An 18,253-nucleotide genomic window follows, 5' to 3' on the forward strand; every position below is an offset into this window, starting at 1 on the left:
GAATCATAATGTTTATCATATCGCCACCTTTCCACTATTGCCTTGTTAATTAACAAAGTGTAATAGGGTACTATATACTCCATTACAAATAGCAAAAAGATACACCCACATATCTTAGACTACAGTATGACCAAACATATGCTGATTCAGGGTCAAGAACAAATAGGATCCCTGCTTTATACCATGTTATTCTAAGACAGATTTGTCCTCTTAGAGTAATTAGTCTATGTATGACATATTTTGGTCTATCATTTTATTTCTTAGCTTGCACCTTTGAGTACAGGAGAGTACAATAACTAAAGCCACATATATAGAACATTGGTATAAGTACCACCAGGAAAGCCATACTGCTCCCAAGGGACTTGGCAAAGAGGAAAACCTGGAGACACTAGTGCATCTAACCCAGAGCTTCCTTATATGCTATTATGAGCGTGTATGGGTCTGGCACATGGGCAGAGAAGTAACTTTTAGACTTTCAGCTCTGGGCAGATAGACATATATAGTATTGCTAACCACCCCACCTAAGGTTTGCCAATTAGCAGAGTGATCATACGGTTGCAGAGTATTTTCTTGTATTAAACTCTACCTGTTATGCTTTTGAATAATCTAACACCTTTAATATTTATAGTACAACCATAGTAATATGGTTACTATTTGTACAGATTCCATATATGCCTGCTTATGGGCAACATTAGTTACAGTACAGTATATAACTGATATTTATTAGGACAGACTAGCAGAAGCACAGTAAACCAATTTTCTCAGTACAATTAAACTTTTTAGGTTGTGGGTTTTAAATGTAATCTACATACACAAAAGTATGTATCTTTCATGGCTATAATCAATTTTAAAGTATATTATATACTATTTCTGAGAATATGAACTGTAAATATTAGTTTTCAGTTATTCTTTGTACTGTATATATGAGTCCTATTAAACTTACCTGTGGTGCTGACTTGGCAATTTACAGCATTTTCTTATATGCTAAATGTACAGTAATACAGTATGCACTTTTTATACCATTGTGTGATCATGGATCTCACAAATGTGTAGTACTACAGTATATCATCAGAAATGTTTATAAATGTTTGCTTACTTGCTGAGAATGAATGAAAACTTTCACTTTGTGCCTTTATAACATAAATCTCTGCATGTTCTCTACAAGGCTTCATGGTGCTGCGAACAAATTAAATTCAAAGTTGACAATTTCCTGTGACATGTCGTTACCAAAGGCCAGAGTAGCATCAAACAGCTTTTGGAGGACTGTGGATTGCCTTTGTCTTCACTGCCCAGCCACTTCAAATCCCTGTGTTTTCTGGTTATGTCAAGACATATTGGGACACATTATGCCACAGGAAAGGAATCATGCATGATATTTCATCTACCTTTATTGTGTATGCATAAAAAAATCCATGCTGATTACATCTGTTCTCCAAAACAATTGCCTTTACTCCTTTTGTGGAGATTTTGTTTCCTTAATGTTACAGGAAATGCAGTGGCATCAATTATCTGCTGAGAGTTCACTTCACAAATGAGTAAAAGACCCAAGGTAATACAATTTATGTTGCGTATTTGAAGTCTCACTTACATTTTACAAAAGATTCCTTATATAACATGTTTCAGGACACAACAAGGACTTTAATTTGCTGTGAAGTCGACTTTTCAAAGACAAACTGACAGAAATAAAAGATGTGTGCACTAGGATACAATACAAAGCAGCTTTATTATTTTTGCAAGCTGTTTTTCCAACAACAATACTCGCACAGTAATGTGATATATTTTTTTATCCACTGTTGAAGTTTTTTTGCAAAGCACACCTGCAAAAAGATGTGGTTTTCCATGCCTGCAACTAGATTATCTAACCTTATAATGCCATTTAGTTTCATCAATAAAATAAACTTTTATTTTTACCTAAAACACTGATTTAATTCAGTATTTGTCTTAATATGCGCAATCTTTGGAGTGAGCAGAAATTAGATGCTTAGTTTAAAGAGCAGGGGGTTTCATGAGGTTTATAAGTCAAAATCACAGATGGTCGCTGCCTAAGGAATACAGTGGTAGGCTCTGATTGGTCAGAACCTGGCTTTTCCAAAGTATAGAAGTTTGGGTGTAGTGACATTAGCGGTGATGGAATAATACCCTTCCCGGTGTAAGGGATAGCCCTAGTTAGTGACTACCAGCTGCTCTTGGATGTATGCTCAAGGATTTACCACCCATTTTTTTTGTTTACATGGCTTTTTCAACAATGCTCTGATTAATCAGAGTGTCCAAATGTATTCCTATAACAGTGACCAGCAGTGAACTGTCATTTGCATTGGGATCTCATAAGTTCCAGCATGCCCTGTCAGCCATTTAAAATTGTGCATGACAGGGCTTGGTGGGACATGTAGTGCACTAGTGAAGTGCAATATAATTTATTTTCTTTAATTATATTTATGAACTCCACACTCAGTATTCCAGGGGTATGGACAATAATCCTAGTGTTCTCATTATGGAGCTGGTACATTCTACTGAGGACACATTTTTTTTTCTGGGATCCACTTCCCTAGAGATTCCTGCCCTTTTTTGACTGGCCTAAGGCATTAGGTCTAGCCTGTGGGGACAAAAAACAAGGAATCTCCCCAATTTCAAATAACTAGCACTAGGCTTTACCAGACGGAACTTGTGGCACTATAGCAGAGGGAACATGTGGCATGTTTAGTAACCCAATGTATAGTATTTTTTCCCCTAAAACTGCCATATTACTTGTGAAAATTAAGTGTGTGTGTTATTTTCACTTTATTTCACTACAGTAATCATACACAATAAAACCCTTAAATTTTGTTTCTGCACATCTCCACAAAACAAGGCACCTTGGTGCTCACACTTAACTAGGAATACCTTTACTCTGCCCAACTCATCCTATACACCTGAACAATCTGGTGATCCTCTACAAATGCACTGATCTTGTTCCATAAAACTATGGTTCCCAGCAGAAATCTAAGAGCATTTGCATAAGGTTGGTTTGAAACTTATTTTATTACTGTGGAGTGGACACAGGGCCAGCTCAAGGCCTGGTCCAGCAGAGCAGTCACCTAGGTGTGCCACCCCTCAGTGGGTGTAGTGCAGCCACTACAGCTGGGACTCAAGCCCCACCGTGCCCAATTGTACTTTTGCCTAGGCAGCACTTGACTCATTCAGGTAGCTCAGATGCAGGGTGGACATAATCTTACAGATAGCAATGTGAAATCTTGAGGTCATAGGTCATGTTGCTGCAAGTTTTCCCCACCCACGTACAATGATTGAGTCACTGTACAGGCTGTGCAGCTATGGTGCTGAGATGTTGAGGATGGTGATGAGGACTGAGGTCACTGAGGTGTTGAGGATGGTGATGAGAGCTGAGGTGCTATGGGCTGAAGACTGGGTTGAGGTGATGAGAGTTGAGGACAGTGATAAGGAACTAAGGATGGGGCTGAGATAATAAGGGGGTGAGGTGAACAGGGCTGTGGGGCTGTGAACAGTGATGAAATATGAGGATGAGGCATGATGAGGGGCTGAGTATAGTGATAGTGTGATTAGGGGCTGAGGAAGGTGATGAGGGGCTGTGGTGATGAGGGGCTAAAGACTGAGATAATGCATGGCTGAGAACATTGATGAGTTGCTGAGGGAGGGAATGTGACAAGTTCTAACTTACTGGTCTGGTCTCAACTCTCTGGAGGGAGGAACACACTTTTGTGTCTGCATCCTCCTTGGTAACAGCAAAATTTGTTCTGAACTTTGTGTAGTAACTGGAGGCACTCACTGGTCTTAAGGATTATCTCCTGCAATTAGCTCTGCAGCTGTCTGTGACAGCCCAAGAGGTGAGGCCACTCAAGTCTTCTGTAGAGGTCTGTGGGATTTTTTATTCTTTTCTGGCTGTGGGGGCAATGAATCAATGTGTGTTTTAATTGTTTTCCTGTGAGGGCAATCATTGAATCAATGTGTTAATTTTTTTTCATGTGGGGTCCAATGTGAGTGTTTTTGTTTTCCTGTGTGGGGGGGCAATGTGTGTGTTTTTCTCCTTTTTGGGGCAAATGTATTTTTTTCCTGTCAGAGAAAATGTGTGTGTGTTTTTTGCATGTGGGGGCCAATTTGTGTAGATTTTTCATGCTTTCATTATGGGGACAATATGTGTCTGTTTTTATTTTTCATGTGGGGGCAAAAGTGTGACTCCTTGATATTTCTTTGTATTTTTAGCGGGCTAATAAAAGTATTAATTATTGATATAGGTGGATGCGGGCACTCCAAAATTTTCACTCAGGGTACTAGTAGACCAGTAGTAGACTAGTATAGCACTACAGAAACACATGCTGCCACTTCAAACTATATATATATATGTTTTGCTTTGTCCAAACAGCAACTATGAAAATAATGAATGGGTATAAAAATTGAGACATTTGTACCAAATTGATCACTTCTTTGCTATTGAGGGTCTTATGCTGAGCCCATTTTTCAACATCTGTGCTAATTACATTCCAACATTCATATCACTATTTTTTTATGTAGCATCCACACAAATTATCCTTGTTTTGCTACCTTATTTTCTAACATTTCCAGATTTGGCAATGTGCCTAGTTATCTCATAAAAACATTTTGCCAACATAACCAAACTACCATAATGTGAGAGGATTATCACACATGAATAAGTCTGACTAGCAGGCTCTACAATAAGATACATTTATAGACAAGACAGTATAAACAATGGGAAATCTACTACATTGTGAACTCTGCATACAGACCTGCATATATGCTATCAAAACTAGATTCTTTAACAAGAACATTTTATACAATCATTCTTTATCATTTGCATTCTATAAATGCAATTAGAAAATAAAAATTTGAATGTAATATATTTTAGAGATGTTGCCAGACCTCCATATTTTGAGTTTAAATCATCAACAAGTTTTGTTTTTTGGCAAAACCACCCTGAATTGTTTTGGCTTGGTTTCAGTTTTGTTTTTATATTTCTTTAAAAAATGATAAAAACAGCTAAATCATGTAACTTGGACCTGTTTTTGATCCTGTAGTACATCATAATTATTATCAAAACCATTAATTTCCAGTCAATTATGAACACCTAACAGCACCTTAAATCATGAGGGAGGGACTTTAATGCAATCCAAAATATGCAACATCCTTTCTTTAGTTCTGAGTTTCATAATTAGTGAGAAGACATGACTCTATACTCAGTTCTACTCTGAACCCTAAAGTGATCCGATCTGGGCATCAGTTCTGCTTGGAATACCAAAGTCCAAGTGTGTACACTTTGAAGCAAAACATAACCACTCATTGCTAATACTGTGTATATATATATATATATATATATATTTATACACACACACACATATACATATATATATATATATATATATATATATATATATATATATGTATATATACACAAATGTACATACCCATATACCAGTAGATCTACATTGATAGGTGCTGTTTCCCATGTGTCACATTGGGAGCTGTGAGTGTGACATCAGCAGCATGTGACCATCCCTGTGTGGCTGATACAGGTTCAAGAGGCAAAATGAACAGTACCTGGTGCATATAGATTCAAGAAGTGAGGGTACAGGAAAAACATTGTGATGCCCAACACCCTCACTTCTTGAATCTCTACACTACTGGTGCTGTTCACTTTGCCTCTTGATCCTGTATTAGATTTTCACCTGTTCCTTACATGACCACTGGGAGTGCTGTTATCCACCACGCAGTGATGGTCGCATGCTGATGATGTCACACTCACAGCTCCCAATGTGACACATTTGATTTGAATATTTTATTTATGTGCATCTACACATCTATTAAATTATTCTTGTATTATTTTAATGGTCTATGTACTATTTTCCAACCGAGTAGCAGTGCTCCATATTAGAATAGCAACATAATCTGTGCAATTCAAATGTGTCCCTTATTGAAGGGATAAGGTGGCAGCCCTACTCACAGTCAAGGTTCTAAGGATATCCATACATGAGCATATCATGGATATCCATACATGATTTAGCCATCTGTACTGAAGCAGGAATATCTATAATGTCTGGACTGTGAGTGGGCCATGAGGGCTGGGTTTGGGAAACTTTGCTGCAGAAGTTAAGGAACTCTGCCCAAACAGCAGCTCAGACACCCATCAGAGTTAGAAGCAGGGGTATTTCAATAGAATTCTTTAGCACAATATGCACATTGCAGATTTCATCCTGCGATGTCACTCATAGTGCATTGGATGCTGCAGCTGATTGACAGGCTCAGGCATTCAGGATTTGTGGGTTAAGTTAGAGACCATTTCCTAAAATGGAGTTTTCTGTGGGAGTGCTGTAGACAGTGACATGATCTTCTGATGCAGATTTATTGTTCTCAGCAGTGGAGATATGGCATGCATTCTGAACAGCCTTAGGCTCACTCTTATAGCTGATACTCCAACCGATGGTTGCCATGTAGATACAATGCTGTATCTTTGAAAGCAGTCCTCAAATCTGAGATGCTGGCAGAAGACATATTTTTAACACTAGATGCCTCCTGTGGCATTAGCATATTTTCACACAGCCACTGCATACAAAGACACAGCATCCATCTATTTGCATCCATCTTTGAATTAAGCCCTCTTTTTGTAAGTTGCCATTTTGTGAAATGTATACTTAATCAATAGAGCTAAGATTACAATATAGTCTATGGTTTGGTTTACAGTAGTTGGAATATGTTTATCTCATAAATAGAATGTCTAGAGGAAGATGTGTTAATATAAAAACTTTATGTCTTCATTATGAAGTACTAAAATACAGATCTGTATGTCAGATCATGAATCTAAATATCAGCCCAGGCCAAGCCCCAAGCTGGATTTTATAGACAATATAACACTGCAAAATCATTGATGGCCAATCACTTTCAAACAGGTGATTCATTTGGCCAATAATGTGAGTAAAGCCAATAAAATCTCCATAAACTGTATAATATTTTTACAGTTTTAAATAAACCAATGGACATTTTAAAATAAACTACAGTAGCTTTGCTCTTCTTGGAAAGACATAACATCATTTTCATGCAAGCAGAATGTAGCCATTAACCACATCAGGTAAAAACACAGATGTGAGGCACTTGATGCAATTTAGATGCTCCACCACAGGAAGTGATTCATACTTTTCCATAATTGTGCATCTAATGTGTAACCACAGACAGAGTTGCTCACAATGTACCAGACATACTAGATTTGTACTTTTGTTACAAAGAAATTGGTCTAAAGTGACAGATTAAATAGAATGATACATGGCGCAAGGCATGCCGGGTCGCTCAACTCGGGACTCAGTCTTTTGCCATTTTTACACAGAATTGAGACTTAGGGCCTTACTTATTAATGAGTCTTATGATTCACAATGAGTGATAAAACTTGTTGCATTTGATAAATGGTGCTAAAGCCAATCAGCTACAAGTTGTTATTTTTCTAACTGATGACAGTGGGAACAGATTGGCTGGAGCTCCAATATCATACCCAACAAGTATTTTCACTCTTTGTGAATGATAACACTCGTTGATAAATAAGGCATTCAGTTGCACATAAAATGCCAGCACCAGTAGTCAATGCACCCTTACATTGTTCTTGTCATATAAGTAAACCAAATAGCCTATTTTGATATGCCAATGACTTTGCCATGTCATGTGACTTATTTGCATAACTAATGTGACAAAATTACAATGTAAGGGTACACTAGCACTAGAACTTTCATGTTCTTTTTTAATTGAGCAAAAGTTGGCCGACATTTTAAGTTTGCGCTTGTATCTTGATGTTGACCTCTGGATGACGCAGGATGAATTTTTAATCAAGAGCCATAGATGTCAGTGGGCATTCCAGTAGGGTAACAGGGGGGTTGTTAGGCAGGCACAAACATGTTGCTGATATCGACTGCATTTCAGATGTAGAAATTGCACCTGCCATAGGACTGGTGCAAGCTTTAATGGTGTTTCTAAAGATGCACAATGCTGGATCACTGCAGCTGCAAGTGGGCATCTCAGTATGAATATAATCAGTTGCAGCATTAGCATGAATATGCAAATTTGGCTTCAGCAGAAGAAGCAGCAACCACATCTGCATTCACCTCTGACTCCAAGTCTAGTAAGACATATAAAGCTAGCAAGAAGCACATCATTCTTTTCAATCCAAGGTTATACATTTGTCTAGGTGAATGTCTGATGTACATCTTAGCTTCCTAGTAATTATGTAACTTTAATTTGTGCATCAAGTGTTAACCATCAATAGGTCGTTAATAAATCAACCATTTAGTGGGTCATGCCTAAAGATTAATATATGTGGAATCTTTAAATATATAAGAACTATTATTTCATATCCAACAAGCAGCAAGGCAATCTATACTTTGTCAACCAGAATCAAAGATCTTTACTGCCATTTCATTGCTGCTCCAGCTCCTTAATCAGGGAAAGCCAAATATAGGAACCTAGGACAAACTTAATTTATCACAGATGTGACAAACAAGAAATAAAACACCTAATTAGTTATCTGCTAAATATATATGGTCAACAAAGTGGGACATGCATTTCCATATTCACAAATGTGAACTACAAAACTGCCAAAACCTTCCATACATACAAATCAGCCCAACACGGTGATATCATAAAGCCAGACAGTAACAATGACAACTTGAATATAATCTTAGCATAAAGGACACTCTGAAGGGAACTACATTAAAAAATCAAGGAACAGACAAAATTCTGAAAGTTTGCATCTTAGATGCAGAGAAAAGCCACTAACAGTCTACCAGAGATGCTGCTGTGAGTTTAACCACACAGGATTTGATTTTACACACATAAAAAGTTGCAGATGAAGCACAACAGAACTTGAGGTGAGATAAATCCATGGGTGCTCGCTTTGGAGGCCTTTTTACACTGATTGAGACTCAGTCACAACAGTTATACAAATGTTGCATGCCAAAATGACCAGTGTGATCTAGCAATGTAGATTTGTCACTGCAATGTAGATTTGTCACTGCTATTAATTATGTGAAGTTGCACATTTTGAGGAGAAAGATGACCTGGTGCACCAATAGGGGCTATTTTGTATGCCTAAAGTATAGTCAGAAAGGACACATCTGTACTTTATAAAATCCCTATAAGAATTAAACAGTGAACCTACTGTATATACAAGTTTAGGATCACAAATAATAGACTATGTTTTGTCCATCTTTTAGTCATCTTGGAGCATGTGAGTTAGGTAACAAGTCTAGCAAGTTTTTCTCTGCAAACATCATTTGTACCTACATCTCCATCTTGATAGGGGTAAAAATTGATCATTTGAATGTCTATAAATTTGTGACAAACAAAGCAGAATGTCTGATGACTTTATATTGTTTCTCATTCATCCTTATTATGGCCCTTTTATTGATGAGCTATGTAAACCAACTTGTGAGGTTTTGCCCACACACAGAGCCGGCCTTAGGCATAGGCATTCTAAGCAAATGCCTAGGGGCATCCATGGCTCTGCCCTCCCCCACCCTACACTGCAGCGATTGGAGCTCAGCAACCAGCTGGTCAGGTTGACAGCTGAGCCACATCACTGTCAGAATGAGCTTCTGCACAGGAGCTCATCCTGGCCTGGTTACAGGAGGAGACAAGGAAGATGGCCATGGGAGGGCATGCTATACATGCCCACCCACAGTCACTCCTCCCATGGGCCTTTGCAGAGCAGATCCATGGGTGACTACTCACGGATCTGCCTCTGCCTCCAGACTTAGCCATTGGCATCGCTGCAGTCATTGGTAACAGTGCAAGTTAGTCTCAGGTAAGCTAGGTCTAGCTCAGGCTCGGCCACTGGGTGGCAGGAGGAGAGGGGCAGGCACCCACTAGGCAGATAGGGGCTGGGTCATATCACAGTATATATATATATATATATATATATATTTATACAGTATAATCTCCTTGTGGCTGACCTTAAAAATAAATATACACACACATATATATATATATATATATATATATATATTTGCACACAATAAACTGAAATGTTGCAATACTGTACTTGTCTACAAGTCCTTGAGTGCTTTTTTGGTTGGCAATATATATTCCAAGGAATCCGAACAGCTCAGAACACTGGGGATCCGAGTTGAGACTCGGCGCCTTTTCACTGTGATGCATACTCTGCTGTATTGGCTCAGGCTGTGCTGTGTCCATGATTGGATGTACTCTAAAGTGACTATGTATAGGTGGTATACTGCAAGCTTCTGTATGTTGCACTATACTCTGCTGTATTGGCTCATGCTGTGCTTTGACCATGAGTGGCTGTACTCTAAAGTGAATGTTTAGGAGCACACTGCATGCTTCTGTGTGCTGCATTATACTCTGCTGTATTGGCTGTGCTCAGACAATGGACTCACAAGTGGCTGTGCTGTATATAAAGTGACTGCTTATAGGGGGCATGCTGCTTTATGTTGTGCTGTACTCTGCTGTAAATTGTCAAATCGAGCATCATTTGTGTGTGAGTGTATATATGGAAGTGTATATATGTATATCCATGTGTATGTATGTATAATAAGGGCACAAATTTCAGGGCAAAAACATAAAAAAATGAGGATTTGAGAGTAATCTACAGTACATTTCTGTCAGTTTTTTCTGACTCTCTCAATTAGGACCTCTTTTCTGCTGTTCTCTATGGGGGATTTTCGGTAAGGCATAAATCAGTGTAGGGGGTGAATTTAGACTTGGGGTTTGTTTTATTAAGTAGCTATTTTTCCAGGGTAGGGCATTTTGGGGTTCAGGTAATTGAGAGATTACAGTTTTTAAACTATTACCTCAAGAATGCGCCACTGAATAGATAGGAAATTTCAACTTGTTGCTCAGCCTCAGTAGGAGCCTCCAGCAAGTGTACTCACTGTGGCTTCACTTGGGTGCACAAAGATGGCCATCATTTGCAAGCAATAGCAGTTCTGGAACACAGCAATGGCAGCGGGCAGTAGCAGTGGAAGGGACATGACGGCGGTGTGGTCATCAGCAGCGGCGGCTGTGGGGACATCAGTGGCGGTGGCACGGTTGCCAGTGGCGGCTGCGGTGTGGGTGGTGGTGGCAGTGTGGGTATCATCGGGACCCAGCAGCAGTGAAGGAACCGGTGGCAGTGTGGGCATTGGTGGTGGGCATGGATTCGAGAGGATCTAGTCCATGCCCGCCATTTTGCAGATTTTGGCATCGGAGCCCATTTAAAAAATGGCTCTTCAGTGCCATTTTTTAAATTCAAAGATGGCTGCCATGAGCCAATCATGGCTCGCCATGTCATCAGTGGCAGCGCCAGGATACGGCAGTGGCAGCAATGGGACCTGGCATCTGTGCGTGTGTCAGCGGCAGGCCTGGATCTGAGAGGATCCAGTCCCAGGCAACCATGCTGGCAAGTATGGCAGCGGGCACCCATTTGAAATTCAAAGATGGCCAACACTAGCCAATCACGGCTCACGACATCATCACCCCACCCCCTCGGCTGGCTTATAAAAGCCAGTGCAAGGAGGCAGCATGGCAGTCTGATGGCCGGGAGGGAGCAGAGAAGAGCTCCTGAAGAAAGAAGATGCCGGAAGTCCTAGTGGGAGGAGGCCATACATAAGAGCTGACACAGGCTGCTGCCCACTAGGTGAAGAGGACAACAGAAGCCCTGGGGAGGTGGGTTCCATGCAAAAGAGCTAATTGGCTGCCAACACCCAGGTGAAGATGCCAGAAGTCCTGGTGCATTGGCGTTCACCAAGCAAAGATGCCTGAAAACTTATTGGGTCGTGGCCAAGTAAAAGAGCTGACATAGGCTGCCACCCACTAGGTGAAGACACGGAAGCCATGGTGGGTTGGCGCCCACCAGGCAAATACACCAAACCCCTGGCAGGTTGGTGCCCGCCAGGTGAAGACACCGGAAGTCCTAGTGGTTGGTGGCCAAATAAAAGAGCTGACACAGACTGCCGCCCACACATGCAGTCTATGTAACTGAGGTCTGAGCTGAACATAGAGCTGTGCAGATGGGATAAGAGTATGGTAGATGGGTGGCGAAGACAGAGCGGTGTGAAACTGTAAGGTTCATTGTCTATGGAAAACATTATGTATATCTATATATATATAGATATATATATATACATATTCCCAGATTTGGGAAGCAAACCTGGACGTGCCATTCCCGGGCCTGTGGTGCAAGTGGATTGTGACCTCATTGTTTAAATAAATAAAAACAGAAAACTCAGCACTCACCAATGTTAAATCACTCACCATAATACATAAATAATGGGGTTTTGGTTCATGGATTGATCAATGCATTTAAGGCTGCAGCCCACATCACGAGAATCCATTACTATTTAAGTGTGTGTATATATATATATATATATATATAATCAATTGTATTTCTTAATGAAAAGAAAAAAAGCACTCTCCAGATTTTCAGCAACATTAATCAGCTTTTAATACCAATGTAATTTGCCAACAAACGTTTCGGTCCAACGTGGACCTTTGTGAAGGCATTGGGTTTCTAGACATCATAGTAACTGCAAGGGAGTACATATAAACAACATTAGCATGCAAAGTCTAACAGGCCCTTCAATCATACATGTGTATAAATGCCATAATGTCTGTGTTTATAAATTAATCATGAGAGCAGTGTTCAGCCATATAATGGAATAATGAAAATGATCTAGCACGAAGGATGTCCGTTCTGGCAGATATAACCATAAAGTATATGTCTATTCGTAAATCACACACATATGCTAATCTTGGGTGAATCCTGATATGAATACATCATATACCTGCATCATATACAGTGACTGTGTATTATGCATATACCAGCACAATACACTGTGTCTGACACTGTTGAAAAACACACCAGAAAGTACATGAAACATGATAATATATATGATAAGTAATAAAAAATACAAAATATTGAAAAATAATGAAAAACTAGCGCACGCCACATATCCGATCATGCTGAAATAACCATAGGTGAGTGACAGCGTGGTGAGTCTATGTAAAAAATGTCTAAAGGCAAGCCATAGCTGTGTTCTACCTGTGTGCTGGTCTGTCAAGGGATCAGATGGTGCAAGTGCTGTGTCAGACTCCAGGGTTTATATACCCCGCAACCGGAAGTGCATCTGGACCATGACCGAATAAAGTTACCCCAGAGGGGGTCCTTTTTTTGCTACTCCTAAGTCTCTGAGTGCCGCTTTTTGGATTCATTGGACTATATATATATATATATATATATATATATATATATATAGTGTAGTGGGGGTGAAGGAGATGATTTCAACTAAATATGTGTTGATTGGCTTATTATTACCCTGAAGAAAAGGAAATAACATTTTGTAAACTTAGAGCTTTCATCTATGTGGAATAACACTTTTATCAAATATCCTAAAATAGAAGCACATCATTTATATTTATTTTGCATATATATATATATATTGTTTTGAGGTTTGATAACACATTTCTTTGGGTGCTCTGATATGTTTGCACAGTGAAATACAATATTGTTCATATGGCTATAAATGTCAATATGTGTTATTTTTGGTATCCACATATAAACACTAAGATTTTTGGTGGGATTATCTACTAGGTGGCACCAGCCAAAATTTTGCCTAGGGAACCAAATTGGCTAAGGCGTTGTTTGTGATTAGGGGAGGTGGACTAGGCATGTCCTTGGTTTTCTAAATCCTACATAGATGTTCTTTTTATTATTCAGGAAGGAGATCTTCTCATAGCACAGTATTTTGTTTATTCCTTTAACACTAACCCATTTAATTTATTCTTGATCTTCACTTGAAGTACGTACCACATTGATTTACTAGGGGTAAATTTACTAAAGAAAAAGTTTTTAGAAGTGAGTTTTAGAAAAGATGGTGCCCAAAGCAACCAGATTCTACTTAACATTTAACTAGCACCTTCTAGAAGATAATAGCTAGAATCTGATTGGTTCCTATGGGCAACATCTCTTCCAAAACTCACTTCAAAAACTCTCACTTTAGTAAATTTACCCCCTAGACTTTAGCTTCAAGGCCATTGATAATATTATGCATACTTCAAATTATAAAAAAAGAAGTTAGCACAAATTCCTATTTGCACTTTAAAAGTGCTCATTATTATCCCTGTAAAACCAATATTCCTACAGTATTTGCAGAACTATTCATGTTTGGAGGTATTTGAGCCTCTAGCATTTACAATGCTTAATGACTTTCAACAAAAGGGCTATCTTGAGGAATTATTATAACAACCACTTAAAGAACTTTGAGTTATGAGTAGGAATCAAGTTTTATCTAAAAATAAAATAAGACTCAATGACATTGTGAATAATACAATAAAAACTGATAGTAGTTTATCATTTGTGTGTAAGTATTAGTAGCAATTATACTATCTTAAAACAAGATAATATTCTAAAAGATATTTTGCCATTTCAACAAAATGTCATCTAAAAGAAAAAAAGATCACTAAAGACTATTTTGCCACTAAAGGGTCTATTTGCTTTGCTGTGTTAGGAGATAAAGTGAACGGTGATCAGGTACCAGCCAATCAGTTCCTAACTGCCAATTTTCAAACACAGCTTGTGAGATGGCAGTTAGGAGCTTATTGGCTGGTAACCTTATCACTGTTCACTTTATCTCCTAACACAGCTTAGTAAATAGACCCCCAAGTCTTTTGAGACCATTAGATCTCAGGTATTTCTAAAACCACTATTCCTAGTTGGCTACCAATAGCCAATGAGGATTTCTTAAGTATGGTAAAATAAAATGTATCATGTGCTCATAGATATGTCAAGGAAAACCTATTCTATCATTCTTAGGGATTTATGTATCAAGCATTGAAAAGCATGGAGAAGTGTACCATTAATGAAGTTGACCATAGCCACCAATTGGCTTTGAAGTAGCATTTATTAAGTAATGTCTATAAAATAATAGATAGGAGCTGACAGGTTTCTATGGGCAACTTCTCCACTGGTCCACTTCTCCATGCTTTTCACTTCTTGATACATAAACCCCTTAGTGACAACAAACAGTTATGTCACAGATAGTTTTATCAATTGTAACTCAAAGTACATTATTTATTGACTTGTAGGTGCATTACGCTATGTGAGATACACCACTAGGACTTTGATGACCCAGTTTGTGGTTGAAGTGTAATATCATCAACCATGTCCTCAACCATATTCTCTAATTTCATTACCAGAAGGTTCATAATGGTGTTCCTAGAAGCCTGCATATTATAGGCACCTATGTTTAAGCACCTATGTTGCCAAAAGGTATACTGGATGTTTAAAATGAACAGCCTACATCCAGATGGCCTTTGTCAAACAATAGAAATAAACTGTTTAGACAAGTAATGATCTGGGTCCATTTCTGATTACCATATGTGAGAGTGATCAGTCTAATCTACCAAAAACTTGTGCCTTAATTATCTTCCCTTATATTACTTTGATCATCACCTATATGTATATACAAGGATTTGCATACATGTGAATGTGTGTGGCTGTATATATATATATATATATATATATATATATATATGTTTATCCATTATATCATAATGTTAGATTATGATTCTATTATTTGATTAGATTTACACTTTATGACTACTGTATGGACTGCTAAACATTATGGTAGCTGTATATATTAGAGATCGTTATAAAAAACTAGTACAGGTCTGTGGATTGACATATATATTTACTATAGTATGTTCTAATACTTGACCGACACTGAATAGGTAATTGGGGATTTGTACATTGAACTTGCATAGCCTTGTGTTTGTTTACAACATCTGATGTACTGTATTGTCACACACTAAATAATTCTCCATAGGAGCAGCTATATCATGTGATCTCAGGATACTAATCATACTATGGGGTATATTTACTAAAGTACAGGTTTTTTTTTAAGTGGAGATATTGCCCATAGCAACCAATCAGATTCTACTTAACATTTATATAGCACCTTCTAGAAGATAAGAGTTAAGGTGCCTACACACTTAGCAATATTTTACATGATTTGCCTGATTCCGACGCAACGTGTTGACAAATCGTGTAAAAAATTTGCCCAAATCGTGAGTGTCCACTCATGATCACGATGTGCGTCCCTGCAGTTCATACATCGCATCTTCAGATTTGTCATGTTGTAGGACAGATCTGACTATCTCAGTCACGATGCACTGGAATAGTTAGGAGGCACGATAGATCGTTTATCACATTGGACAGTTTGTAACAGCAAATCGTAGCCATGACTGCCAGGGAGCTGCTGGGGAGAGTTAAAGGGGAAATCAGACACAATGTCAGATCATTAGCACATCTCCAAGTAGGAACCTTTTGAATCTGATTGGTTGCTATGGGCAACACCTCTACTTTTAAAATTCCACACTTCAGTAAATATACCACTATCTCTCTGTATTATACTTGTGAATTATCCAAATATAATAAAGGTTTGTGTATCACGTGATCCTACCATAACAATTGAGTTAAGCATTCTCAGACTCACAATTGTTGGATAAGGATCACGTGACCAATTTCTTCAAGTCACAGAGCTGTTTATGTCTACCAGACCAGATCACTGACTTACTAGATCACTAGAATTGTCTTAAATATGTATAAGATAGTTTTATATTCGGATATGTTGTTTTTAATCTGTTAATTGTACATGCAATGTATCAGATGCCATCAATTATTTCATTAATTTTTAAGTATTTAAGACTGCCCTGACCAGGACATACAGTACATCAAACCTTTCAGTAGAATCTCCATGTTCTTGTGCAGTGCAACACATTAATCAATCTAAATAATAGAAGAATTACCATATTGGATTTAGACCTAATTACACTCCAACCTAACCAGCCACCAGTTAATATTTTTCTATGCTTCTTGGAGTCACTGGCATCCAGGAAGAGACTCCCATAGTATTTTCCACTGTCACCACAATGTACTGGACTTTCTTGCGGATGGTAACATCTTTATTCAAAGTGTAGAATTGACAGTTTAATTTTTATTTTTGGACATTTGCAATCTGCAACAATGGACAAACTGTAATCCTCCTTTATACCTTTATAGTCTAGTCATCATTGTCCTGTTTAGTCACTTATACATTATGAACTGCATCCAGTGTGCAGTATATGATGCAATATTGTTAAACAGGTATATTATTGTATGTTTATTGTTTATAATGTTAACATAATCCTTTTTTTATGTGTATGGTATTAAATACTAAATATTTTTTTTTACAAATCTGAATATTTATTTAGTTTTATATATAGAGATATATCATGTATTAGCACTGTTTAGTTTTGTATTTAATATATTGATATTTATTACTCTCTTGAAATAAGGGAGTAAATTAACCATATTAATGGAAGGAAGGTCTGTGTCAGTGTTGACCAGAGGCCATAATTCTTTGGCAAATCTATTAACTTGAAGCTTGAAATAGAAACATTATTCACCCAGATTAGCTTGTTCTCTTGTTTTTCTTTATTGATGGTGTCAAAGTGTTTTTTTTATATTGCTATTACTTTGGCTTTGGCATTTGCTACCGTACATCCTTGGAAGGAAGTCCCCTTGCCAAACATTTGATGATCATTTTATTCATATGTATGCTGGTTTCAGCTGGATCACTGCACATTTTGTATATACATAACAATTGAGAAAACTTTCGACCCTTTTAATGCTTTGGGATGGAGGGTGCTGGCTTGTAACAATGTGTTCCGATTGGTAGGTTTTTGATAGATAGATGTAGAATTTTTGAGAATCCATGATTTAATAAATGTCATACTCCTGTTCTTGTACTATGGTGGATAAAGATAAAACACATTTAGAATCCATAAAGTAGCAGAAAATTATATCATAAAGGTAAGAGAATTTGGAACGTACAAATTCTTTAATGGTCCTATAAAATTTCATACTAGGAACTAGAGTGCGGGAGTGTCTCTCTGCACCAATCAACACTTCCCTTATGGACTGGAAAAAATGGGAGAACCCCACTCTGATTCCCCCACCAATTCCAGTTTCTGACCGTATACAGAGGTCTGGGGCTGGTTATGCGTTTGGAGGAGACACCACACAAATTTAAAATTATTATTAACCTTTTCTTTACACTTTAACACACTAAAGTCTACACATATACTGATCTGTGCAGTGTTTTGAATTTGCTGCCGCCTGTCACTAGATTTCCAATTATATTTGGCTGCAGAGTCTATAGTACAGGGTGCAATCTGACTGAAATTTGTCCTTGAGTTCATATGCAATCATCATATC

Source organism: Taudactylus pleione, unplaced genomic scaffold (genome assembly GCF_031769625.1).
Source record: "Taudactylus pleione unplaced genomic scaffold, aTauple2 ptg000064l, whole genome shotgun sequence".
Lineage (NCBI taxonomy): Eukaryota > Metazoa > Chordata > Amphibia > Anura > Myobatrachidae > Taudactylus > Taudactylus pleione.